The 26,944-nt window shown below is 44.7% G+C and overlaps 1 non-coding gene across 1 annotated transcript; it reads left to right on the top strand.

The window, feature by feature from the left end:
• Positions 1–8,635: 8,635 nt before the first annotated feature.
• Positions 8,636–8,710, top strand: Trnal-caa. Its single transcript has one exon. It is a non-coding gene; the product is annotated as a tRNA-Leu (tRNA).
• Positions 8,711–26,944: the final 18,234 nt, after the last annotated feature.

The following is a 26,944-nucleotide window of genomic DNA, read 5'->3' as shown; positions in this document are numbered from 1 at the left end:
TCCTACCGCTGCCAACACTGTCTCACCTACAGCGACCACATTACCTCTGCCTGCAAGAACCCCCCTACTTGTCCCCACTGCAAAGCTTCACACTTCCTCAAGATTTGCCCCAACCTCACCTCTCCCCCCTCCTGCAACACTTGCAACGAAGCACATCCTACCTACTCCTTGAAGTGTAAAGTGAAACCTCCACAAGTCACCCCTGAGCTCACCATCCCTGTCCGTCCTGATGATGACCCCATCCACCCCAACAACTCGCTCCGCCCTCCCCCTACTGCCGAGGACATCATCCGTTTCACCACCATTGTGCTCCAAAACATCCACCCCTTCCAGCGCTCACACACTCTTTCCCAAATCGCCCTCGCTGCCCGTTCCATCTTCCGTCTTACCACCTATGCCACATACTCCCACAACCAGGCCCACTTCACCTTCACCCCCCTCACCACCCTCGTCTAACTTTCCCCTCCCATGGTGCAACAACCCTACTGTATCCTGTACCACAACATTCGCTCCCTTCCCACCCACAAACTCCTCTTCCTCCACACCCTCCATCAGCACTGCGTCGATGCCTTCGTCCTAAATGAAACCTTCCTTCAACCCTGTATCTCCATCTCCACAGCTCCTTACACCCTCCACCACACCGATAACCTGTACCCTCTGGTGCGTGGCGGAGTTGCTATAGGCCACCTCAAGCAACTCCCTGTCCGGCCCCAACCTCTCCTTAACAATCCTGCCGAGCATCTCACCCTCAGCCTCTTCTTCCCCTCCCTTACCATCACCCATGCCACCATTTATGTCTGCCCTTGCACCCCCATCCCGTACGATTTCCTGGCCCACATTGACCGCACCTTCTCCACCTACGTGATTGCTGCCGACCTCAATATCCACAGCCGTGATCCTGCCGACCTCCAGCGGTGGCATCAGTTTCTCACCACTCTCCAGGGAGACCTGGTTCCCCTGCCTCAGCACACCCGACCCGAATCCAACAGCATTCCTGATGTGGTCCTTGCCTCTCCCAACCTCCTTGGGCGCATCACCGCAGATGTCCTTGACCTCATTGGCAGTGACCATGCTCCTGTTCTCCTCACTACCTCTAATGGTCGCCATCCCCGCAACGCTCCTCGCCCTGACGTCCCTCCTAAACTTGTCCATGATTACTCCCGTGCCAACTGGGATGCCTACCGGGACTCCATTCACACCCAGGTTGACGGCCACGACCTTACCCTCCAATCTCCTGATGACATCTCTCGCACTGCTGCCTTCCTGCACCAGACCCTGTCTGACGCCGTCGCCATCCATATCCCCACCAAAGCCATCCACCCTCACCGCCCCGCCCTGCCTCCACAGGCCGTCCTTCTCCTTCTTTTCTCCGCACTCGTGACTGGGATACACTTACCCGCCACTGGCAATTACAACGCCACATCCACAACCTGCTTACTGCGAAGAAACGCCATGCCTGGCGCCAGACATGTACACAACTCAACACCACGCTCCCCATAAAGTCTTCCAAGTATTGGTCTGCTTTCCACCATCTTACTGGGAACCGACCCGCCCCCCAGTACCCTCTCCTCCTTAATGACCGTCCCTTTCCTGACAACCACAGTAAGGCCAACCACTTTGCCTCCCACCTCTCTGATGTTTTTTCCATCCCAGATGATCCCCACTTTGATTATTCCCTCTTCCCTGATGTCATGGACTGTACGAATACCTCTGTTCCTCCCCTTGCTCCTAGCTTCCAGTACTTGGGCCACACCCCACCATCTGCAGTTAACACTCCCATCACTACACAGGACATCAGCCTCACACTCCGCACTAAACGCAACACTGCTCTCAGCCACGACTGCGTTACCTACCGCCACCTCAAACACTGTCCTCCCTCCTTCCTTTCAATCCTTGCCACCCTCTACAATGTCATCCTTGCCACTGGCTTCTGTCCCGACCTGTGGAAAACCTCCCGTATTCTGATGTTCTCCAAACCCAACAAGCCTCCATCTGATGCCTCTTCCTATCGTCCTATCTGTCTCACATCGGTGTTCAGCAAGCTCTTGGAATCCATCCTTTCCCGGCGCATCCATCACCACCTCCACCAAAACCACCTCCTCCCAAACACGCAATGTGGCTTTTGACCTTCCTTCTCTGCTGATGACCAACTCCTCCGCCTCACTCATCTCCTCTCCCTCCAGCTTAACTCCCGTCGCTCCGCCATTTTTGTCTCCCTTGACCTCGAAAAGGCCTACGACCGTGTCTGGCATCCCAGTCTCTTGTTTAAACTCCAAACCTATGCCCTTCCTATCAACTACATCCGTCTGATGGCCTCCTTCCTCTCCCACCGCCCCTCCTATGTTACTATCCATAATGCCAATTCCCACACCTTCTACCCCTCTGCAGGTGTGCCCCAGGGCTCTGTCCTCTCCCCTCTCCTCTACCTCCTGTACACGGCGGATATGCCCCAACCCCCCCCCCTCCAGTACACCTCTCGCAATATGCTGATGACACCGCATTCTTCGCCCTCACTCCTACCCTCCAACGGTCCCAACGCCTTCTCCAGAATCATCTTCACCTTTTTGCTGCATGGTGTAGCCAGTGGCTCCTGAAACTCAATCCTTCCAAGACCCAGGCAATCGTCATAGGTCGTACCACTCACTCCTTCCGGCTCCTGGATTTCTCCCTTACTGTCTGCGCCCGTTCTGTCTGGCTCACCACCACCCTCATCTACCTTGGCCTCACCATTGACCATCACCTCACCTGGATCCCTCATCTCCGCTCCATCCAATCGAAAGCCCACAACTGCCTCCGGCTCCTCCTCTCTGGCCGGACATGGGGTTGCACCCCTCTACCATCCTCCACAACCAACAAATCCTTAATCCGTCCCATCCTCTGTTATGCCACTCCTGCCTCTATATCTGCCCCCCCCCCAAATTCTATAAGTCCCTCCAGATCCTTGAGCGTCATGCACTCTGCCTCGCCTTCCATATACGCCTCCCATCCCCCGTGCGGATCCTCTATGATCTCATTCCTTTACCCCATCTGCTCCTATTCCTCGAACATATCCGCATCCTCTACACCTCCCGCCGTCTTGAACCCCCTCACCCCCTGGTTGCTCCTCTCCTCTCCCATCCCCACCCCCTGCCACGTCTTCACCGTTGTGTCCCCCCTACCATCCATCTCTACACCCTACATCTCCTTTCCCAAGGTGGCTTCCATCAACTCCCCCTCCCGGATGATGCCCTCTCTCCCTCGATTTATCCTTCCTATCAACTCTGATCCTCACCTCCCACCTTTCCTCCGTCCTTTCCCTGGGCTCCCTCTTCCTCCCCCCTTCCATCCTGTGTTTTCTCCCCGCCTATCCTCTCCCTATCTCCTTTCTCCCCCCCCCCCCCCCCGAGTCCCATTGTACTCCCCTCCTCTGCCTTCCCCACTCCATGGCACGTCTGATAAGCACCCCCACCCCTCTTATGGATCCTCCTCTTCCATTGGCTCCTTTCCGCCCCCCTCTCCCTTCACTTTTCCTCTCCTTCCCCCCTCCCCTTTTCCCCGTCTTCTGACCAGTTTCCCCCCACCTGCTCTCGGGTGTGGTATGTCATATTTGTGCCAACTTTTAACGCAGTGTTTAAGTGAGTGTTCAGTGTTGTGCGTCCTTACACAGTGTTGCGAACAGAAATCATGCTGTCGCTGGGTATGCTTTTTATATCTCTTGTGAACAGAACCCAGACTGTCGCCGTGTTTCTTTAATTGTCTGTCTATTATTTTTCTGCTTCCTGTGTATTTTATTAGCATCATCCACCCTGTGTTTTATGTTTTACGCTCAAGAATTTTCTGCCATTTTACCTTTAAGTCACCGATTTTTTCGCCAACTGTTTTTATTTTTTATTATCTTCATCTTTTTAAAACAAATTCTGTAGGCTGAAGAGCGGCGTAATAAGCTGCTGCCAGCCCGCCCCCTTTAGGGGGAATCGAAACTCAATAAAGGAAAAAAAAGAAAAAATTCTACGTGACTAGTCTAAAATTCAGACTTAAGTTCGTCGAACCACTTTCAGGATATTTCACTACCGTTACACTCTGGAACAGCGGAGTAAAACAGGACCACTAAATTTTTTCGTGCGAGCTCTGATTTCTGTTACTTTATCACGATAATCATTTCTTCCTATTAAGGTTGGTGTCAAAAAATATTTTCGCATTCAGAGGAGAAAGTTAGTAATTAAATTTTCGTGAAAAGGTTTAGTCGCAACTTTGTGTCAATGATTGCCACCGCAAATCTTGTATCATATCCGAGACACTTTTCTCTGTATCGCGATAATACAAAACGAGCTGTCCTTCTATGAACGTTTTTGATGTCTTCCGTCGATCCTATCTGATACAAATTCCATACGGCGCAGCACTGCGCCATAAGAGAACGCACAAGCATATTGTACGCAGTCTCTTTAGGAGGTCTGTTGCACCTTCTAAGTGTTACAGCAATGAACCGCAGTTTTTGGTCCGCGCGCCTCACAACGTTTTCCGTGTGATCGTTCCAATTTGGGTTGTTCGTAACTGTAATCTCTGGGTATTTAGATTTACGTGATTCGTCCTGTAGTTACATTTTAACGGATTCCTTTTAGTATTCATCGATCACCTCCAACTTCCCTGTACTTTAGCGAGTTGTCACTTTTTGCACCATACAAGTACCTTGCAATTGTTTTTGATCTTCTAATGACTTTACTAGATACAACATGACAGCATCATCTACAAACAACCTAAGACGGGTTCTTATATCATAAATCGTTCCTTGGGGAACGCCAGACGGCACTTATGTTTTACTCGATGAGTTTCCGTGATTACCACGAACCGTGACCTCACTAGTAAGACAATACACAATTACGAATTCATTTCACGCATTTCTGATCAGAAATCACAAATGTGGTCGCACAGTTGAGACAATATTTTATAGGTCCGCAATATAATTAGAAGTGACTTGTGAGGAAATCTAGAAAAATATGGAATCAATTTGAGGTTCTCTGACGAAACGCTCACTATTTCGTCTGATTTGAAAAGATCGGCCGTCTTTGACCGATTTCAGTCGTCAAAGGAATTTCATGATGTCGACGCCACTGTGACTTTTTGTCTGGTGTGGAGATCATAAACATGAAATCAGAAGGTCGAACTCATACGGAGGTACAACTCCCTCTAATATTACGGAAGTTATTCCCTGATGTCTTAACATATGTCCTATAATTCTGTCCCCTTTTCTTGTAAATGTTTTGCACATATTTCTTTACTTGCCGATTCTACGTACAACCTCTCTTTATCTTATCATCCCACCTCATGTTCAATATATTTCTGTAACACCACGTCCCAAGCTGCTTCGATTTCTTCTGTTCCGGTTTTCCCAAAGTCCTTGTTTCACTACCATACAATGCTTTGTTCTAAACGTATATTCTCAGAAATTCCTTCCTCAGCTTAAGGCCTGTGTTTGATACTAGTAGATTTCTCTTGGCCAGGTATGCAATTTTTGCCAGTAACAATCTAGTTTTTATGTCCTCCTTGCTGCATCCATTACGGTTTATTTTGCTTCCTAGGTACCAGAATTCTCTAAAATCTACTTCGTGATCCCCAATTCAGATGTTCTCATTTCTTCAGCTACTCATTACTTTCGTCTTTCTTTGATTTGCTTTGAGTCCATACACTGTTATCATTGGACTGTTCATTCCATTCAAGAGGTATTGTAATACTCCTTCACTTTCACTGAGAATAGCAGTGTCTTCAATGAATCTTATCATTGATATCCTTTCACCCTGAATTTTAATTCCACTCTTAAGCCTTTCTTTTATCATTATTGACAATTCTGTGCTCTAAAGTACATTCTCAGAAATTTCTTCCTGAAATTAGAGCCTGTGCTTGATACTGGTAGACTTCTCTTGGCCTGTAGGAGAGAAAGACTAGCCCTTTTTATCCAAGCACGTCGTTCTTAGTCTTCCGGTCTTATTGAAACCACTTCGTTAATGTACAGTCATGCTCAAAAGTATCCGAACGACCTGAACTGCATTTCGCCTGATTCGCATGCAACCCACATAATGCAGCTGTCTAGAGGTCCTCTAATCGCTCCTTGGTACAGTCGTTTGACTATCGAAAATGGTTCCAACAAGTCACCACTAGAAAACACTGCTCTGTATCGCAATAACTCAAGATGTAAAGAAATACTACGCTACTACAAATATCAGGGAACACCTTATCACAGGTAAGACTTCCTTAAGGCGTTTAAGCTCACATTTATTACAATAAATGACATACCTGAAATGTTACCACTCTCATTATTACGTCAGATAGTTAATGCACGTAGTAAGTTCGTCGTATTCATGATTTCCTCTTCAAAGTAACATACCGTACTTATTATTTAACACAAAATGGCATTAGAAATTTAAGTTATTCACGAGCAGCTAGCTGAGAATATGTATGAACTTCAAATGACACGACGAACCGTTTCGTTCTGCATATGGATTCAAACTCAGGTCATGCAGACTAAGCAAAGATTTCGTGACTTACGGAAACTAACAGTCATTCCTGATTAGGCATACAGAGAGTGATATACCTCGATTTTAGACAGTATCATTTAGCAAATACCAACTTTAAATTACATAACGCAAACAGTTTTAACGGACGCGAATTCCTACCCAGCACCTATTGTCCCTGTTAACGAACTACGAGAGATGTACTAGTCCAGAGGGAAGCAGATGGATCAATTGGCCACAGTGTGTACCGAAAACCTACACACACTGATTTATGTCTGCAGGCCAGCAGTTGTCACCACACTGCACAGGAGAATGGGGTTCTGAAGACTTTGGTCCACAGAGCACGTGCCCTATCAGACCAAGAGAATCTACCCATAGAGATAGAACGTCTCAAAACAGTTTTCTCCAAGAATGGATACATGGACAGACAAATTGAGAGGGCACTCCGACCAGCCACTATACCACAGGTTCCTGAAGAAGACCGAGATGAAGCAAGGAAGGTGGCATATCTGCCCTATGCTGGCTCTATTTCTGCCAGAATCAGTAGGATCCTGCGTAAACACAATATCAAGTGTGTTTTCTGTCCATCCAACAAGATTGGGGGACTGCTGGGGAGTGTCAAAGACGACCTGGGGTTACGAAAACCAGGGATTTACAATATACCTTGCCAATGTGGCATGTCCTACATTGGTCAGACGACAAGAACTGTGGAGATCAGGTGCAAAGAACATCAGAGACACACTAGATTAAGACAGGTGACTAAGTCAGCCATTGCTGAACACTGTCTAGAACTAGATCATGCCATGAAGTATGAGGATACCAAGATTCTAGCACAAACACCCAGATTTTGGGACAGTGTTATAAGAGAATCGATTGAGATTAAAATGGCTGACGATCTTATGAATCGTGACACAGGGTACCAGCTAAGCAGAGCCTGGGATCCGGCTCTGGAATTGTTAAAGGAGCAATGGGGCCAGCTGCAACACTACACAAACAGAAGAACCAGAGACATGGAGATGGTAAACGAGCCCCTGACGGACTGCCAGGAGCACCAGACCGAAGATGGAACACCCAGAAGTGGGACTGGTGGGCGCGGACCGCAGAGGGAACATCCAGAGCCGGCGCAGACGAAAAACGGAGCGGCAGCGCTCCAACAGGTCGTGGTGAGCGGGCGCAGACCGCAGGGGGAACGCCTGGTACCCCAGACCGTAGATGAAACCCCCAGGAGCGGGTTTGGTGGGCGCGGACCGCAGAGGGAACACCTAGAACCGCAGCGGACGGAAAACGGAGCAGCAACGCTCCAGCAGGTCACAGGGAATGGGCGCGGATCACAGAGGAAGCGCCTGCAGCCGTTGGTGGAGGGGGAAGGCCATAGGCATAAATACTGGACCAGGTCCACTCGAGGAGCAGTCTCAGGTCGCACCTGATGAAGGTCTCGGCTACGTGACCGAAATATCGTGCAAGTACGACGCTGATATCCGGCAGAACACCCGACAACCCAAGATGTCATTAGATCGCCGGGAAAGCCTGAAGAGTTACATGTTAAATATTGCTTCTTAACAAGTAACTTATTTGAAATGGCGTGAAGTAAAGCATTGTGTTGGACAGGGATTCGAACCCAGAACCTAATAAGATAGATATCAAAGCCCAATCAGCTGTGACATATCGGATTTTCTCGGCAGTAGCTAGATGTTTTAACTGAAATGAAGAGACGAAACATTAATTTTTTTCCATCCTTTCTTTCAGGAGTGCTAGTTCTGCAAGGTTCGCAGGAGAGCTTCTGTAAAGTTTGGAAGGTAGGAGACGAGGTACTGGCAGAAGTAAAGCTGTGAGTACCGGGCGTGAGTCGTGCTTCGGTAGCTCAGTTGGTAGAGCACTTGCCCGCGAAAGGCAAAGGTCCCGAGTTCGAGTCTCGGTCGGGCACACAGTTTTAATCTGCCAGGAAGTTTCATATCAGCGTACACTCCGCTGCAGAGTGAAAATCTCATTCTGGAAACATCCTCCAGGCTGTCGCTAAGCCATGTCTCCGCAATATCCTTTCTTTCAGGAGTGCTAGTTCTGCAAGGTTCGCAGGAGAGCTTCTGTAAAGTTTGGAAGGTAGGAGACGAGGTACTGGCAGAAGTAAAGCTGTGAGTACCGGGCGTGAGTCGTGCTTCGGTAGCTCAGTTGGTAGAGCACTTGCCCGCAAAAGGCAAAGGTCCCGAGTTCGAGTCTCGGTCGGGCACACAGTTTCAATCTGCCAGGAAGTTTCATATCAGCGTACACTCCGCTGCAGAGTGAAAATCTCATTCTGGAAACTGAGTATCTGTACACAAGCGTGCCTCTATCGTCACGAATTGGTAAAATACTACTCACTTAGGTTTTGATTGGGTCTGTGTTTAATTGGTATGCTGTGTCATACTCAAGAGGCATGCAAATGTGGCATTTCATAAATAAAGTTATGTATTCCTAGAAACGCAAAACTTGCTTGTCAGCAGCGGAAAGAGGTGCTACCTATGGTGGAGCATTGTAAGTTTTTCACCATTGCAACTATGAGCCGAAAGTATTTTCCTGCGATTTCCTTATCGATGTTTCATCTGACTGCTCGTATCTCTTTCACAGAAGGGATAAAAACGATACACTCAGTGATGCTGGAACTGCGAACCATATCAGACGCCTTTTCACAGGTCAACACGTTTCCACAGACCTGGCGAGGAAGTATGTGTCTTAGCTTCCTCTTACGAGATCAATAGTGGCTAGAACTCGTAAACCGCTGTTTGAGGGACGAGATTAGTTGCGATTTCCACGTGCAACGACTTTCCTGGGCTGAAATCCGTAAATTTACAATCTTTTGGTACACCTCAAGCGATAATAACTCATATTATTCAATGTAAATGACAGGTAAAATCAAGTGAACTTTGAGGCTTAATTCCGTGCACACTAGGAAGTAACTCGTCGATCACAGAGTTACAAACATACATTGCCTTGTTGCCAAATCTCAGTTACAATACCAGCAGGAAGAAGACGAACCGATGTGATCTTACAGCGGGCTGGGAAGTGACCATAGCTGGTGTCTCCAAGTCGCGGCTGCTACGGCCTGGAATACGTAATGCGTCTGATTCGCACTTCTGTAACTAGGTTTAGGGACTGGAGCGTAGTTACTAATAATACTCAAAAATGACTGCAAACTAAGCATCATAAATCAGTAACTCTCATAGTTGTTTTTATATTTCTTTCGTAAGTGTACTCAAAACTAAGAAATTCATTCACAGAAGTTTTCGTGCGTCGCCGAAAGTCGAGCACAACAAACAAATAAAAATAAAGAAAGAATGTGTGTGTGTATGTGTGTGTGTGTGTGTGTGTGTGTGTGTGTGTCGCCAAAAGGCAAAGGGAGCTTACTGCCTTCCGATATACGTCACTGTCAGTTCTTCCATATGATTTGGTCGACATGACCTATTTCAAGTTGTGTATGACAGACAATGTTTTACAAAATCAATTGTTTTCCTTTGCAATAAACAGAAAGATTTTCATTCTAAGCCATCCAAGTACAAAATTTTCGCAATATTAGTTCATATTTAATATTCGCTTCTATAATGTAGGAAAGTATTTTACAGTTGGAAAACTCGCATCCGACTAATTGACCTTCCACTCAGTCGCTGACCATAAATTCTAGCTCAGAGTGACAACAGTTTAAGTAACGTAATGTAGCGAAGACTGTTTGCCAGTGCTCTTTCTCACCAGGAAATACGCAATTCACTCACTGGGCTCCATAAGTACACTGTAACAGTAAATTCTGTGTGTATGCAATGCATATGGATTAGAGTTTAGTGGTGCTCTCTCTTCCACTTCTGTATACAATATGGTTGACCTAAACGGGCCCTTTGTTATTACAGGCCCTGGGCAGTGCAAAATCATACTGACAACAGTAATGTGTTTATACTGACAACCTGACTGTTCGTTTTACCTGATTTTGTAATCATTTAAATAAAACAATATGACTTTCTGTGAAATTTGTCCGTAAGCTTTTTACCTTTCAGCCAGCAAAATGCTGCAGAGTACGCCCGGTAATCGATTCACAAACCACGATTTAGTGCCGTTAAGACGATTTCTTTAAACATTGTCGTAGTTGAAGGAATTTAGTTTCGTCCTAAATTATTTCAAGCAGCAACTTTCACAGAATCACAAGTAGGATAAATCTCAATATCCATGTACGAAGGTTGTAAAACAAACTTCCCACAGTTTGTGTCAGGTTGATCTTTTCGTCTGATAGCACTGCGTAAGTATTTTGTCTATGAGGTATCACAAGTAGTGTTCCAGTAGCTGTGGGAATCATTGGTTGAAAACGAGTTTAACACCAATGGGTACAGTACTGCTAAATATTCAAAATGATTATCAACCTAATTCTGGAGTTCATTCGCAAACTGAGGCGAATTTATAAAACTGAAGCTAGACTGTGTATCCTTGTCTTCCTTGAGTGGGAATTGGAAGGCATTTACACACACGTATACAATACTATGAATACTTCGAACACTATAGTTAACGTTGCTCTCATAAACTACTTTTGTTTTTTAATTCTTCTGGGTCGTCAGCCTGCAATATGTGTTGTAGATACAGTCTTAGAGCAATAAATTGACCGTCGATTCGTTCACGTACGGTGGGCAATACAGTCGTGCTCCTCTGAGAATCCTATGTCCGGCAATATGCTCGATCTGGCAACATTGTAGACTGAGGCACTTCCCAGAGGAAGTCTTGACTTCAGTCTTAGTACTTTATTCTTGACTACGACCGTAGTCTTGAGGGAGACTAACTAATACGACGTCTGGTAACTAAAAGCACACGTCGACAAAGTTTTTATCGCCCCTTTCCTCTCGGTGCTGAAGCTATGAGTGTAATTCAAGAGAATCTACAATAGATTTCGCTTTCTGTCACACTGGTAATAATAGTTTTGTCCAACAATATTTTAGCGAAAGATTTCTTTGCCGACCATCTGCCTCTGAACATCGCAAGCGTCTGAGTTCTCTGGGACCCGTTTACTGCCTACCGGCGTGGGCTGAGGCACTGCATTGTCTCGCCTTTTGCCGACAACGTCTGCTCCACTCCGGACTCTCGACCATGTAAAATGCTTTAATGTTGTTGAGTGGTGACCCATAAAATCTGTCTACGATTTGTGTTTCTCTCTTGATAGCTAAGGAGGCACAAAACCGTTTTTATTTGATGATTATTTTATTATACTAGAATGCAGTACATCAATGTGGCACAGAATTAATTTCATTGTTTCTGATCCAGTGCACTACAATTAAAGCGTCACACTCTGTTCTTTTTCCTTTCACGGGAGGATCCTCAAATAATTTATTATTGTCATGGATTCATATGTGTTAGTCAAGGTACAGAGAGTAAATGCAATGTAATGTGTTTGGTTTCTTTCTTTGATTCACTATGGTAAATGGATGCAAAAGATTGTGTCAGTACCTATCAGAACCTGTACTATAGCTACTCAGGCAAACTGCTTGTTTTGAGGTCTATACCTTAATTAATAGAGAAGTGAACGCTGTTCACAAGTGATATTTAAAATATTCTATTGGATTTAAGGCGACAAAATTGCCCATATTTGAAGGTACCCAGAGAAAAAGTAAGTTGCTAGAGCCGCTGTTAGCAAATGTCTGCAGGAAGTTCCTAATTGCTACTGTAGAAATTTAGCATAGGGGCCCTATAGTAATCAAGAGGTTCATTTCCTTCATACTTATCACCCTGGCATGTGAGTCTTAAGTGAAGAACGATATTGAAATTCGTATCGCTGATGGTCGATTCTAATTTCTTCAGAGACGCTGGTATTGCGAAGCAGCTTGGCAGTCACAAAGCCAAGATGTATGACCATTAACACAATTTACTGAGTCGAACTACCAAGAGGATTTGATGTGTAAAGGTTTTCTTCCGATTTCGATACAGAATTTTTCTGGAAATTCGCAGCTCCATAAAATATATCAGAAAAAAAAGCTCGCAGACGCTGGCCCCTACCACGGTTAGACCTGACGACTGATTGAGCCGTTCTCACCCGAGACACAGGCGGTACCACCTGGCTACGGACACTGCTGCCTGTAGGCCGCTCCCATCATTGGATTCGTCGCTCAGCCTCATAATGCATCGTGAAAGATGATAAACGTTGTCACTTATGTGAAAAATAGCATTTCTTTAGGCTAAAAACTGAATTTTCTGTCTCAGTGTCTTAGTTTACATGAGGATTATATAGCACGAGTCATTCAAATGGAAGGGGAATATCAAGTGAATTTAGCGAGTCAATTCAGTACCATACGCGGAAGTGATTGCCCTGTCACAGTGTTGCCTAATGTTTGTGACGATGTTGCCAGTTCTCAGCTGTGCTAGGAACAGGTCTGTAGAGGTATACGAGGAGAATCCCGTGCTCGTGTCATAGGAGGACACGGTGAGGAGGCGCGGGGTTTGGTTAATATGCAGCGTTTTCTCCTACAAGCTGTGTCAAACATTCAGGTGTATAATCTTCCATCACGATTACAGTTTCCTACAAAATAGATACGAATAAAACACTTACCTTGTAACTTTGTGACGAAAGATTATTTCAGTACAATAAAAATTCTTTGGAAATCACTTATTCCCACCTGTCACAAAAGTAAGATAACAAACACTTTGCACCTCGAAATCGATTGCACCTACGTGCAGTCTTGTGACGTTTACATAAATCGTCTTAACGGCACTAAATCTTGGTTTGTGAATCATTTACCAGCCGTACTCTACCGCATTTCACTTGTTGCAAGACAATAACCTTACTGACAAATTTCACAGAAGGAAAAGGGGGACGAAATATCTCCAACTGGAAGGTCATGTTGTTTTATTTAAATTATTACAAAATCATGGTAAAACGAACAGTAAGGTTGTCAGTATAAGCACATTACTGTTGTCAGTATGATGTTGCACTGCCTAGGGCCTATAATGATAAAAGGCCCGTTTAGGTATATTACCCGTTTAGGCATATTGTATCCAGAAGTGGAAGAGAGAGCACCACTAAATTCTAATCCGTATGCATTGCATACACACAGAAATTACTGTTACAGTGTACTTATGGAGCCCAGTGAGTGAATTGCGTATTTTCCGGTGAGAAAGAGCACTGGCAAACAGTCTTCGCTACATTAGGTTACTTAATCTGGTGTCACTCTGAGCTAGAATTTATGGTCAGCGACTAAGTGTTAGGTCAATGAGGCGCCTGTCAGTTTTGCAACTGTGAAATACTTTCCTACATTATAGAAGCAAATATTAAAATCGAACTAATATTGCGAAAATTTTGTACTTGGATAGCTTGGAATGAAAATCTTTCTGTTTATTGCAAAGGGAAACAATTGATTTTCTAAAACATTGTCTGTCATACACAACTTGAAACAGGTCATGTCGACCAAATCATATGGAAGAACTGACAGCGACGTATATCGGAAGACAGTACGATCTCTTGTTTTTTGGTTTGGCAGTACTCGATAGCCATTTCTAGGCGCAAGTAAGTAAAGAAAGGCAGCGCGTTTTTGTTATCAAGTAACGTCTTCATCAATTACTTTAGTTTTAATGTAATCTACGAGTTACTACTGATGTTTGATATTAACATGAAAAGGATTCCGTAGACAGGGAAAGAACCTGTTCTTGGGTAACTATACTCCTGGAAATTGAAATAAGAACACCGTGAATTCATTGTCCCAGGAAGGGGAAACTTTATTGACACATTCCTGGGGTCAGATACATCACATGATCACACTGACAAAACCACAGGCACATAGACACAGGCAACAGAGCATGCACAATGTCGGCACTAGTACAGTGTATATCCACCTTTCGCAGCAATGCAGGCTGCTATTCTCCCATGGAGACGATCGTAGAGATGCTGGATGTAGTCCTGTGGAACGGCTTGCCATGCCATTTCCACCTGGCGCCTCAGTTGGACCAGCGTTCGTGCTGGACGTGCAGACCGCGTGAGACGACGCTTCGTCCAGTCCCAAACATGCTCAATGGGGGGCAGATCCGGAGATCTTGCTGGCCAGGGTCGTTGACTTACACCTCCAGAGCACGTTGGGTGGCACGGGATACATTCGGACGTGCATTGTCCTGTTGGAACAGCAAGTTCCCTTGCCGGTCTAGGAATGGTAGAACGATGGGTTCGATGACGGTTTGGATGTACCGTGCACTATTCAGTGTCCCCTCGACGATCACCAGTGGTGTACGGCCAGTGTAGGAGATCGCTCCCCACACCATGATGCCGGGTGTTGGCCCTGTGTGCCTCGGTCGTATGCAGTCCTGATTGTGGCGCTCACCTGCACGGCGCCAAACACGCATACGACCATCATTGGCACCAAGGCAGAAGCGACTCTCATCGCTGAAGACGACACGTCTCCATTCGTCCCTCCATTCACGCCTGTCGCGACACCACTGGAGGCGGGCTGCACGATGTTGGGGCGTGAGCGGAAGACGGCCTAACGGTGTGCAGGACCGTAGCCCAGCTTCATGGAGACGGTTGCGAATGGTCCTCGCCGATACCCCAGGAGCAACAGTGTCCCTAATTTGCTGGGAAGTGGCGGTGCGGTCCCCTACGGCACTGCGTAGGATCCTACGGTCTTGGCGTGCATCCGTGCGTCGCTGCGGTCCGGTCCCAGGTCGACGGGCACGTGCACCTTCCGCCGACCACTGGCGACAACATCGATGTACTGTGGAGACCTCACGCCCCACGTGTTGAGCAATTCGGCGGTACGTCCACCCAGCCTCCCGCATGCCCACTATACGCCCTCGCTCAAAGTCCGTCAACTGCACATACGGTTCACGTCCACGCTGTCGCGACATGCTACCAGTGTTAAAGACTGCGCTGGAGCTCCGTATGCCACGGCAAACTGGCTGACACTGACGGCGGCGGTGCACAAATACTGCGCAGCTAGCGCCATTCGACGGCCAACACCGCGGTTCCTGGTGTGTCCGCTGTGCCGTGCGTGTGATCATTGCTTGTACAGCCCTCTCGCAGTGTCCGGAGCAAGTCTGGTGGGTCTGACACACCGGTGTCAATGTGTTCTTTTTTCCATTTCCAGGAGTGTATATGGGTCCGAATCCTGATCTAGTACAAAATTATTCATAACTTCATTTCAAGCCCTATCACGTGCACACCGGCCTGTTAGTGAAAATTAACGTGCATTTTTAATGTTTGTTCATGTGTTGCCAACAATCGCAATAGGTGTCGGTATTTCTGGCCAAACACGCACACAGCTTACTATTGGTGAGCAAGCAACTGATACTTAAGCTATATTCGTGGAAGCACGGTAGGTGAGCAGTTCGATTGTCGCTTGGGCACAAAAGTTTGTATCCTTATTTTAGAGTCAAGCACCTAGCAGCTGGTAAGAAAAACCGATACGTAACATTTGATTTAACTTAGTTAACAATCAGATTACGTGTTGGGTTCGTATCTCCGTCACAGAACTTCACATCATGCACTTCATCTTTAAATGCATGCACACTTTGTTACTTCAGAATAGAGGTCTATTAGACATCTTTCGTGGTTAGATAACAGGGACGAAAGGGTCTTGATAGAAGTCCCGATTTATTACAAAAACCTATTTACAGAAATGCGAATCAGATGCATTACGTATTCCAGGCCGTAGCAGCCGCGACTTGGAGACACCAGCTATGGTCACTTCCCAGCCCGCTGTAAGATCACATCGGTTCGTCTTCTTCCTGCTGGTATTGTAACTGAGATTTGGCAACAAGGCAATGTATGTTTGTAACTCTGTGATCGACGAGTTACTTCCTAGTGTGCACGGAATTAAGCCTCAAAGTTCACTTGATTTTACCTGTCATTTACATTGAATAATATGAGTTATTATCGCTTGAGGTGTACCAAAAGATTGTAAATTTACGGATTTCAGCCCAGGAAAGTCGTTGCACGTGGAAATCGCAACTAATCTCGTCCCTCAAACAGCGGTTTACGAGTTCTAGCCACTATTGATCTCGTAAGAGGAAGCTAAGACACATACTTCCTCGCCAGGTCTGTGGAAACGTGTTGACCTGTGAAAAGGCGTCTGATATGGTTCGCAGTTCCAGCATCACTGAGTGTATCGTTTTTATCCCTTCTGTGAAAGAGATACGAGCAGTCAGATGAAACATCGATAAGGAAATCGCAGGAAAATACTTTCGGCTCATAGTTGCAATGGTGAAAAACTTACAATGCTCCACTACAGGTAGCACCTCTTTCCGCTGCTGACAAGCAAGTTTTGCGTTTCTAGGAATACATAACTTTATTTATGAAATGCCACATTTGCATACCTCTTGAGTATGACACAGCATACCAATTAAACACAGACCCAATCAAAACCTAAGTGAGTAGTATTTTACCAATTCGTGACGATAGAGGCACGCTTGTGTACAGATACTCAGTTTTATTAAAGCAGACTTACGTCGTAAGGTTATGATGGGTAGTTTTATTTCATTTTTTATAATACAGTTCACAATTTTCGTAAGGTTTCCTTTAACGTTGTTAAAAAAATAGTAAACATGAGAGAGAGATTAATCATCAACAATATATTCGAATTCCCTGATGTCATCTATAACAGTCTGAAAATGCGCATGCAGTTTAATGATTACATGCATGTAGAAAACTTGTTCTGAGTTAAAGCTGTCAAACGTGGTTTGAAGAAGACGACAGCTAATGTGGAAAATACTTTTCCAATGTATTTTGGCACGATGTGCTCTACCCATACATAATACAAAAGTTTCGAGATGCATCTACTGTCTGGCTCTCTATTAAACCTGAAATGAACAAAATGTCGCAGAAGTTAGCCCTTTTTCCACATACGACTATTTTGGGTTGAGATGTGAAAGAAATTATGTTACAAGTTCCATTAGATTGATAATTTTAGCAGACAGCAGAATTACGTTTTAAAAAATATAGCAGTAAATGTACTCGAAGTCGCGACCTCTTATCTACTGTGCACAATACTTACCATTACGCCACTAGCTGACACATAGCAATAAAAGCTCCAGAAGTCAACAACAATTCGTCCAGAACTTCTGCATTCCACAGCGATGTGGGGTAATGCATATCTCCAGGTCAATACTTATGAGGGGTACGCAGTTATACCTTTCCTTTTGCACTGCACGACGTTTTCAACAAACCGATAGTGCAATAGAGTAGCTCAAGTGGAAAGGAACAGTTCCTATTTTAATTTCCGCATCCTACACTGTTGGCAGTTCTGTGTTGGTGCCAGGTACATGATTTTATTGTGGTGATTACAAAATAAAGATGAATGCATGCACTGGGTAGCTGAGGCAGCTAGTTCATGGTGATTTGGTCAACCAAGTAAATGTATTTACTGAACATGCTGCAAATTGATACAGAGAGCATGTGTGTCAGAATTCGCAGCCAGTGTGGTACAACAGCGTTATGATTGAAAAATGAGCCCCCTGACAAGAGGATTTGGTGGTCTGTTGGGCTGATTATAGGGTCATATATCTATGGTCTGGGTTTGATTCCAACTTCGGTCAATGATTTTAGATAGGGGGAGACAGATTCCATTCTCTTCTGGCTACACCAAGTGAAGAACATATAATGGCATTGTGGTCTGCAATTCATATTAAGAATGATATTCCTTCTCTAGCAAGTAGACGTTATGTTGAGCCACAATAAAGTCTGGAGTGGCGACAGGTAGAAACTCTATCACCAGTAACCTTTCTTATACTAGGTATTTATTTCTAGTGATGAAACAAACGCTATGTAGGATCACAGGACACTTATTCCATCTTTTATCTGAGCTTCTGTATGTCGAACAAAATGGTTCTGAACTGGGAATGCAACTCAGACCGCCCTTAACGCGGAATTTGATCCCTTCGTGACAATACAGCTCGGCTACAGTTAGTTGTTTGTTCAAAACTGCATATTCCTCAACATCTCCACATATTGCGCGTGAATGGGTTAGAATCCTGGCCCGGCACTGAAGATTGCATTATTTATTATCAAGCTGTAGTATGAGAACACCTGTCTTCTGGTTGATAATAATTTCGATTTTTAATGTATTTTCATTCGTTGTCAACACTGACGATATTTGACGTTTTTGACTCCTAGTGAGACACAGAACTATTTACGAGATCACTGTAAGTTCAAGATGTTATTCCGTGCTGCTGGTGCAGAAAAATTCGGTAGCTGACGTCTCTTTGTGTGTAGTCAACAACGATATGCATGGAGCTCTATTGCCAGTCAGCACTGAACTCTTCGTCATATTATTTCTAGTTCAAACATGCTCACATGTCGCTGCTGGTGCAACATGCCCATATTTAACGTTCGTTTTCTCTAAAACATAGCAGCGATAGGTGCCGGGTTGGAGTCCTGGGAAGGAAAAAATTAATGTTTCGTCTCGTCATTTCAGTTAAAACATCTAGCTACTGCCGAGAAAATCCGATATGTCACAGCTGATTGTGCTTCGATATCTATCTTATTAGGTTCTAGGTTCGAATCCCTGACCAACACAAACCCTTACCTCACGGCATTTTAAATGTGTTACTTGTTAAGAAGCAATATTTAACATCTCTCGTAGTTCGTTAACAGGGGCAATAGGTGCTGGGTAGGAATTCGCGTCCGTTAAAAATGTTCGCGTTATGTAATTTAAAGTTGGTATTTGCTAACTGATACTGTCTAAAATCGAGGCATATCACTCTCTTTATGCCTAATCAGGAATGACTGTTAGTTTCTGTCAGTCACGAAATCTTTGCTTAGTCTGCATGACCTGAGTTTGAATCCATATGCAGAACGAGAAGGTTCGTCGTGTCATTTGAAGTTCATACATATTCTCAGCTAGCTGCTCGTGAATAACTTAAATTTTTAATGTCATTTTGTGTTAAATAATAAGTACGGTATGTTACTTTGAAGAGGAAATCATGAATACGACGAACTTACTACGTGCATTACCTATCTGACGTAATAATGAGAGTGGTAACATTTCATGTATGTCATTTATTGTAATAAATGTGAGCTTACAAGCCTTAAGGAGAGTCTTACCTGTGACAAGGTGTTCCCTGATATATATAGTGTCGTAGTATTACTTTACATCTTGAGTTAGTGCAATACAGAGCAATGTTTTTTAGGGGTGACTTGTTGGAACCACTTTCAGTACTCAAACTACTGTACCAAGGAGCGATTAGAGGACCTGCTAGACAGCTGCGTTATGTGGGTTGCATGCGAATCAGGCGAAATGCAATTATGGTCGTTCGGATACTTTTGAGCACGACTGTACATATTGTATACTACCCGTCTTCTTCCATAGCTAGCCGTTATTTTCCTCAGAATTTCGAACGTCTTTCCCAGATCTACAGGGCCCATAAAAACCTTGAATGGCAGCGTCAGAACTGCTTCTCTGATGCCTTTACCTTCCCTAACGCCAGACTGAATTTCATCTGACAGATGATGAATTTTCTTTACTATCGTCTGTATATTATTCTAGTCAGCCGCTTGGATGCTTGAGTTGTTAAGCTGATTGTTCGATTATTCACGTACTTGTCGGACTGGGAATCGCCATCTTAGGAACCGTGTAGGTTATGTTTCTTCTTCGAAAGTGTGATGGTATATCTCTAAAAATGGTTCAAATGGCTCTGAGCACTATGGGACTTAACATCTAAGGTCATCAGTCCCCTAGAACTTAGAACTACTTAAACCTAACTAACCTAAGGGCATCACACAACACCCAGTCATCACGAGGCAGAGAAAATTCCTGACCCCACCGGGAATCGTACCCGGGAACCCGGGCGTGGGAAGCGAGAACGCTACCGCACGACCACGAGCTGCGGACGGTATGTCTCTAGTCTGTAATAGTTATGTCAGGGAATGAGCGGTAGAAGGGAAGATTTTGGGGATGGCTAACGCTATTATGTGAAATACAGGTTGTGTAGGACGTTGGCTGTAGCATTTACGTCGATGTGAAAATATACTGAAAGGCAGACAGCATCAAACCATTCGAAAGTGTTATAACTTAAAAAGTGAACAAGTAAATGAGTTGATGTTGAAGTACAGTGAACTCATTACAACGTATCGGGCAGAGAAGTGGATTAAATAATGTAGATCAAATAACTGGGGCTGATTCGTTCCGATGTCAGTGAAATATTTGTTGGATTCCAACCAGGTGATTTAGATGTCTTTATACTTTATTTTCTGGAGTATGTATACTGTATCCTGCTTCCCTGTTCTTCCGTGAAGCCGGCCGCGGTGGTCTCGCGGTTCTAGGCGCTCAGTCCGGAGCCGCGCGACTGCTACGGTCGCAGGTTCGAATCCTGCCCCGGGCATGGATGTGTGTGATGTCCTTAGGTTAGTTAGGTTTAACTAGTTCTAAGTTCTAGGGGACTGATGACCTGAGATGTTAAGTCCCATAGTGCTCAGAGCCATTTGAACTATTTTTCTTCCGTGAAGACTGTACTCATAGTTTTGGAGAGCCGACTGCGCAGTCAGAAAAAAAAAAAATGCGAAGAGGGAAAGGACTGCCGATTTCTGCGCTGCGAGGGCGAGCCGTCATCGGGCAACAATGACAGATTTTCCGCATGACGTTCCGATCGACTCCCGGCGGGTGCACGGATGAGCACAAAGCCTGATTGCGGGGCAGCCAAGTTCATGCAAATACGCTTTATGCCGGCCAGCCTGCAGCCGTAATCAGCACACGGATCCAATCACCCTCCTCATGAATACCCTAAACCGAATCCCGCGCTGTCCGCTAATAAGCCTTTCATTACCGCCCAGTTTATTATCGCAATGGTTTATTTAGTCGCGCCTGAATAAACTCTGTCATGGGTGAAGCCGGAGGTATTCTTGCGCCATATCTGCTACTACGCCCTCTGTTTAGTGCCCATTCTGCCGTCGTATGTGAGGCGTTCTGACTTGACCATTTCCGCATCGTCTCTGTGGTAGTGGCGCTTTAATTCTGTTGACATTCCAAAAGATCTCTCTTTTTGAAAGAGTGACAGTTTATTCGCGATGGAAACGACTGACAGTGATACAAATTCCTTTTAAAATGAATATTGGGTCACAAGCACACTGAGAAACCCACGTTGTCCAATGTTCTTGTGAGTGAACAACTGCTTCTCCTTATAATGCGAAAATAGGTAGTGATGTTGGAAATCGATAATTTATATTTCAAAATTTTGTTGTAATTGTGCCTGAAAATAAACCACTTTAAAAAGAAAGACTTCTGTGTATTCGAAAATCAGTATGTTCCAAATTTTTTATTTAATTTGCAAATATTCCTTATGTGTCGAAAGTTTCTGCTGAGAACCTCGTGCAAAAGACGTAGCAGTAAACCTTCCTTTGTATGTGGAACACACACTACGTCTCCTCCTTTCTAGTTGTCCCTTGCATTCAGTTTTCGTCCTCAGCTGTCCGTGGGTGCATTAAATTTGCCCACCACTCGCCTTGTGAGAGGGTTGTTTGATCATTACCGAATATCATAGTGCTGGTGGTATGGTGTAGGGAGGCATAATATTACACGGTTACAAGGGCGTACTAACCTCCAAATCATTGAAAACTATATGCTCGTCAACCAGCGTCATGCGAAATTGTAGTTCTTCCGGATGTGAGATTTACAAGGGGTGCATTAGTCCCTGACTTGATGACGACAATGCGCTATTGGAACGAGAAGATATTCCACGAATGGACTGACCCGTCCATTCACCTTACTTAAATCACATCGAGCACGTGTGCGATGCGTTGGGGAGACATATTGCAGAAATTCCACATGTGTCAGCGACCATCTAGTAGTTGTCGACCGCTATGGTGGTAGAGGAATGGTACGCCTTGCCACAAGAACTCCCTACCAGTTCCGCTGCCAGCATGGGAGTATCTTACAGGTCGCGTATTGCCGTGTGTGACCACCACGTGGCGATCGCACACCCCATTATCAACCATGTCTCCCTGTTTGTAATGTCGATTAGACAATCATGAATCGCGGTGATTTTATTATCCTTGAGTACAAGTGCCGTTTCTGTTTGTCTCTTTACGCATTTCTTTCATTTATTTTCCATACTGTGCTGTAGCAGTTCTTTTTATGCATGGGCCAAGTTTCAACGGGTTACGCTACTTGACAGTGACACATTCTTTGCCACTAATATCACCTTAGCACTTTTACTTCATTTGCGCAGGCAATATAGAATTTCCCATCTTGAAACACTGATCTGCCTCCATATATAGCATATCGCAATGCCTTTGTTGTTCGGAATCACTATGCGAAGTTTCTTCTGACACGCTCGCAAGAAAGATACACTGCGGCGACTGAAGCTGTTATCTGATATATGAAATGCATTCGTAATTACGAATACGGACAACCGTCAGCACTATTGTGGAACGATGACAATGGAAATTTTAGCCGAACTAGGGTGTCGAACCCTGATTTCCCACTTATCTCGAACGGTCGCCTTACCCTTTGGCTATCCGAGAACGACTCACGGTCAGATCTAAATTTCCGCTTGTCGTGATCCATGTGTCTACAACCTGTACTCGTACATACATTATGTATACTCATGTACAGGAGAGACATTTTACTTGAAAGTCGCTCGCCCAGAGAAGGCGGCTAAATACGATGTTGTCCTGGTCCGGCACAAACTTTCAGTGTCGTCATTTTATTATACAGCTGATGGTTGTCCATATTCCCAGTTGCGAACACATTTCATGTGCACCTCCATATACAGTGAACTAAGATCCTTTTACTGTCATTAATGCCTATTCTAGGATCAGCGCCGCGCGGGATTAGCCGAGCGGTGAAGACGCTGCAGTCCTGGACCGTGCGGCTGGTCCTGGCGGAGGTTCGAGTCCTCCCTCGGGCATGAGTGTTTGTGTTTGTCCTTAGGATACTTTAGGTTAAGTAGTGTGTAAGCTTAGGGGCTGATCACCTTAGCAGTTAGTCCCATAAGATTTCACACACATTCTAGTATCAGCGTAACAATTCTGATATGTAAACAAAGACGTTTCCCGTCGCAGTTCTATAATCTTGCAGCATTAGTTGCTGTATATCGAACCAAAGGCTACTCCGGAACGTACCATTCAACAGAAGCGGGCCGTGCTGCTGTAGATCACTGGCTAATGTCACCGAGTCCCTCCTACCTGAGGTGTCGACTTTTAATGGTGAAGCGTCATCTTCTACTGAAGGGGTACCAGCTAAGGGGAAAGTTTCCTCCCAGTCGTAAAAATAGGATCAACAGAGTAATAAGAAGGCACAATACTGACACAGTGTTTAAATCAGCAAGAATATTGAAACACTGTACAGGACCTACGCCCAGCACTTTTGGGAGCAGGAGTACATAAAATCCCTTACACATCCAGTCAAGTATACACAGGAATTACGTGAAGATGCACTACCGCCGGCTTAAGGAACACAAGAGGAAAATTTGGGAAAGCCGAATAACAAGGCAGCAGCAGACTCTGTAATGGAAAGAGGGAGTCACCAAATTGGTTTACCGATATTAGGGCTTTACTGTACTTAGATAAAGAATAGAAATTCCAAGGCACAAAAGCAACTTTGACAGAAGAGCGGAATGACTGATATTAGACAAACTGTGCGTCTTAGTTCTAAGTAAAGCAGACAGTGCCAAATCTTTCCAACTGCAAGCTCCATAACACAACTGACCTGCTGCCGTCACTACTAGATCATGATATGGATCAGTATTGTTGCCACACGACTTCTTCGGCTGCAATAAACTGGGGTGCTTAGCAAAAAGACGTCTAGAGGTAGCGTAATTCATTATGATCAAACACTCTTCACCCCCTGTTCGAATTCCGCCATACATAGAATTGTAATAAAAATTATCTGCAATGACGAAATCTCCCTCATTCTACCAACGGCCTTGGGCCTTGACAAACAGGTTGGCGGAGCAGAGAGGGTCAGGGCATTCTCTCGCCCGTGTGGTGAGAAACTGCCCCTAAAGGCCGAAGAATCATCTATGATCAGCGGCCTGAGGATGCTAGAGACAATGGAAACCAATGCATTAAACAAACACAACGCGAATCCATAGGACATGTGGCGTGTAAAAAAGTGTCAAGATGATCTTCCGATTGGCAAAAGATTCCGGACTAGTCCCCAGTTCGGACCCCTGGGAGGGGACTGTCAACAGAGAGGTCACCATGAGAAAAAGACTCAATAAGCAACAAAATGATAACTTTCCATGCTAACGTTCGGTATAGATATACGGTATTTGAGGTCAGTGAAGTGAAATGGAAAGAGGCCAAGGATTTCTGGCCAGACGAGTATAGGACGATATCAACAGCAGCAGAAAACGGAATAACTGGAGTAGGATTCCTTATCGATAGGAATGTAGGCAGAGAGTGAGTTCCTGTGAGGATAATTCAATACGTAAAGTATTGGAAGTCTACAAGTGATGGGTAATTGGAATGCGATTTAGGGAAAGGGATAGATGAAAGACTTACGGGGCAAAATAGACATGGCAGTATGAAAGAGAGAGGAGAAACACTAATTTCGTTCCGCAGAAAAATTCCAGATAATAACAGAGAATACCCTGTTCAATAATCAGAATGAGAGGTGGTGTACATTACGATGAGGCAGAGATTCCGAAATCAGGCATTAGATTGTTAGGGATATCCACAGGAAGATACAGACTCAGATCACAATTTGATAATGGTGAAGAGCAGGCTGAAGTTTAAGACACTAGTCACGAAAAATCATTGAACAAAGAAGTGGGATACTGAAATACTAAGGAATGAAGAAATATGCTTTGCGTTCTCTGAGGGTATTGATACTATGATCGCTCAGTAGACCAGCTGATGTGGAATGGACACTTCTAAAAAGGGCAATCGCAGAACTGGAGAGAAAGACGTTGGTACAATCGAGGTAACTGCGAAGAAACCAATGGTAACAGAATAAATACTGAATTTGACTGACTAAAGAAGAAAGTACAAAAGCGCTAAGAGAAATAATGGAACACAGAAACACAAGTTACTTAGGAAGGAACAAAGAGAAAGTGGATAGAAGCTAAGGCGAAATGGATGCATGAAAAATGTGTAGAAATAGAAGAAGAAATGGAGGTAACATAAAGAGGGCAACGGGAATTCCATTCTTAAATTGAGAGGAAGGAGGGCATGGTGCAAGAAGTACATTGAAGGTCTCTTGAGAGGGAGGGCCTCTTTGATGTGATGGAAGAAAAAACAGGGTGCTACAGGGAAAGATTGGTGATACAGAATTAGAGACAGAATGTAAAAGAGCTCTGACGACGTAAGATTAAATAAGGCATAGGAGATAGATAACATTCCAATGCAAATTCTAAAGTCACTGGGGGAAGTGGTAACAAAACGACTATTCACATCGGTTTGTAGAATGTATGAGACTGGCAATATACATAAGATCTTCCGAAAAACATTATCCACACAATTCTGAAAACTGCAAGAGCCAACGAATGAGAGAATTACCGCACATTCGGCTTAGAGTTTCATGCATCCAAGTCGCTAGCAAGAATAGCATACAGAAGAATGGGAAAAAAATTGAGGATGTTTTAGATGACGATCTATTTGGCCTTAGCAAAGGTAAAGGCACCATAGAGGCTTTGAAGTTGCTGTTGATAAAGGAAAAGTAAAGATTCGTTCATAGGATTTATCGACCTGGAAAAAGTGTTCGACAATCTAAAGTGGTGCAAGATGTTCGAAATCCCGAAAAAGAGGGGTAAGCTGTAGGGAATGGCGGATAATTTACAATACGTACAAGAAGCAAGAGGGTCAATAAGTGTGGAAGAACCAAGAAGGAAGTACTCGCACTAAAGAGGTTGTTGGACAGGGTTGCAGTCTTTCGCCCCTGCTGTTCAGTCTACACGTTCAAGAATCAATGACGAAAATAAAACAAAGGTTCAAGAGTGGAATTAAAATTCGAGGTGAAAATTTATCAGTGTTAAGATTCGATGATAATATTGCTAACATGAGTGAAAGTGAAGAAGAGTTACAGATTGTGTCGATTAGAATGAACGGTCTCATGAGTGCAGATTATGGATTGAGATTAAATCGAAGAAAGGCGAAAGTAGTGATGCGTATGAGAAATAAGAACAGCGAGAAACTTAACAACAAAAATGTATGACGGACGTAGCAAGGACGGCATATAAAGCAGACTAGCACTGGCGAAAAGAGCATTCATAGCCGAGTGAAATCCACTAGTATCAAAAACAGGTCTTAATGGTTCAAATGGCTCTGAGCACTATGGGACTCAACTGCTGAGGTCATTAGTCCCCTAGAACTTAGAGCTAGTTAAACCTAACTAACCTAAGGACATCACAAACATCCATGCCCGAGGCAGGATTCGAACCTGCGACGGTAGCGGTCATGCGGTTCCAGACTGCAGCGCCTTTAACCGCACGGCCACTTCGGCCGGCTGAAAATAGGTCTTAACTTGGGGAAGAAATTTCTGAGATTATACATCTGGAGCACAGCGTTGTATGGCAGTGAAACGTGGACAGTGGAAAAACTGAAACAG

This window comes from Schistocerca americana, chromosome 2 (genome assembly GCF_021461395.2).
Source record: "Schistocerca americana isolate TAMUIC-IGC-003095 chromosome 2, iqSchAmer2.1, whole genome shotgun sequence".
Lineage (NCBI taxonomy): Eukaryota > Metazoa > Arthropoda > Insecta > Orthoptera > Acrididae > Schistocerca > Schistocerca americana.
This window is presented reverse-complemented; position numbering and strand designations above follow the sequence as displayed.